The sequence below is a fragment of the Cariama cristata genome, unplaced genomic scaffold (assembly GCF_000690535.1).
Source record: "Cariama cristata isolate BGI_N322 unplaced genomic scaffold, ASM69053v1 scaffold20213, whole genome shotgun sequence".
NCBI classification, from domain to species: Eukaryota; Metazoa; Chordata; class Aves; order Cariamiformes; family Cariamidae; genus Cariama; species Cariama cristata.
Genome location: NW_009611043.1, coordinates 73,896 through 76,181, shown reverse-complemented (window position 1 = coordinate 76,181; position 2,286 = coordinate 73,896). Strand labels below are relative to the sequence as shown.

General features: G+C 43.6%; 1 protein-coding gene across 1 annotated transcript in view; it reads left to right on the top strand.

The window, feature by feature from the left end:
- Positions 1-2,286, top strand: part of DIS3L2 (DIS3 like 3'-5' exoribonuclease 2) — a 174,585-nt gene that overhangs the window by 100,399 nt on the left and 71,900 nt on the right. The gene's annotated exons all lie outside the window — the stretch shown is intronic.

The window sequence follows — 2,286 nt, the reverse complement described above, 5'->3', positions numbered from 1 at the left end:
GGGAAAGAGGATGTGCTAAGGAACAGAAATATTCAATAATTCCAGACCATTATCAGATAATCAATCACAGAGGGGGAGAGAGAAAAAAAAGCTAGGAACTGCAGCTTTTAATTTGGGTGGAAAAGGGCATGGGAGCTTTTATTAAATCACTAGCACTTTGTTCACTGTGACCTGAACTTCAGGGTCTCACGGTGGTCGTGGGCAATCTTAGGCAGGCAGGGATTTCCGATAGTCCATAAAGCTATTTTCTCTCCTTTCTGGTATGGGTTGACACCACTCATGCTAAATTTATAACCTTGTGGTGTGGGTCCTTCCAGGCAGCATGGCAGAGCTCACGTACTGGATCTGTGAGTTATGAATGTACCAGTATTGTTAACGTACTGTTCACAACTGGAATAATAGAGTTGACGGCCTTTGTGTTGCGGGAAACAGCTTATCATAATCTGTGCCCTTGTGACCTTCCAGCTGACCCAGTGCTGCTGATTCATGTTGCAAGTGACTCCTTGACAGTCACAGACCGTACAGTTAACCTTTTGGCATTAATATGCAGTGCAATTAGGATGGATTTATAGCCATCATCTGGTGCCAAACCACAAATGTGATTAAGTATTTTAAGAGTCTTTCCTTCAAAGCAAAAGGTAAATACGAAGTGTGTGCACTTGAGGAGAAAATGGACACCTGAGACTTTTTTTTCTTACTGTTTGGAAGAACAGTTGTTCCCCTGGCATCCAGGTAGAACAAGTTATCTCTGAAATCACCAAATCAGTGTCATAGAGTTTGGAAGAGCTGGGGTTTGCATACCAGACGGTTTCCTGCTGGTCCTATATTTACAGAGTAGCGCGCAGAACAATCAAAATGGGAACTAAATTGAATAGCTAAAATATTTTACGGCGACCAAGTAGAGCATTTGTCTCTGTGTTTTTCTGGAATGTACCAGCCTACATTGCCACTCAAAATAAACAAGAGGAATAACGTGGTGCTTCTTTGAGGGCAGTTACTGCTTCTTCACAAAGGTAAATAATGAGAAGGGAAATAAGAATGTGAAACTCTAATAATTAACACTTCATTAAACAGCTGCTAAATGTTATCTTTACTGCAGACTTCACCTGGGAAATAACTCAGGGATGGTAGAAACTCTTGGAGCTGCTGAGGTTTGCTCTAGTGTAAATATGCTTCAAAGCTTTTGCTTTGTTGCTGTAGTCAGGTGAGTAATTCGTGGTTTGCTAATTCAGTGTTCAGCAGCAGAAATATTGATTATTTGTAAAGAAGTAGGACACAGGTTAAAAAATCCCTGCCAGAAATTTTTGTTGGCTGACATTTTGTTCAAACAGAGTTGAGTATAGTAAAATAATAATTGTTCTCCCTCTGTTTGCAAACACCATGTTCAGTAGTCATAAAACAGGTGCTTTTGTTTATCTCACCAACATCTATACTTCCTGTCTGTGCTGCAAAGCATGGCTCAATCTTTATTAAAGCCGTGCACCACTCCTGTGATGCATGGGAGAAGTTTCATCTATGCTTTGCAGGGAGCAGACTTGGATTACTTGCCTAGTTACACAGTATTCAGTGGCAAAGCAAGAAACACAGTTCTCAAATCCAAGCCCTTCAACTCCTGACTGCCAGGACCATGTTTCTTCAACATCAAGTTTCCTGATGTGCTGAACCTTCCTCATTCTTCCCAGTGCCAAAATGGCAGTGGGAAAGAAGTGGAAAAGAGAGCAAACTTTATGACCTTAAAAGCTGCAGAGTGAAGTGTTTGCATAACCAAGGATGCAGGATGTTCCGGGATGCTTACTCCGTTCCTCAGAGGGGAGCACTGGGAACGATTCCAGGCTGGAGACTGACAGCTCCGTCTGGTCCCATTGAGGGACGGGGCTGAGTGTTGGTGGCCTTAGCTGTGCCTGACTTCCTGGCATTTCAGAGGATTTGGGTTACTCATTCTGTGCCAGCATGCTGTTCGCCATGTGATGTAGCTCTGGCATGGGTGATGCATCCCAGAGCTATGATGTAACTGCGCCTGCCACAGAGAATGTAATCCTGAAGGTTTAATGCATTTTCTCCTTTTGTGCATTGTTGAGCCTGTCTTTACCAACTGGTCAGGAAAGCTTGGCCGCAGACAGGTCTCTGCTAAAAGCTGATGTCTCACCAAGGCTCTGTTCTCTCTTTCTTCTCTCTCTCCCCTCTCATCTCTGTCTCTCTCTCCTCTCATCTCTGTCTCTCTCTCCTCTCATCTCTGTCTCTCTCTCCTCTCACTTATCTATCCACCTCCCATCTCCCTCTCCACCC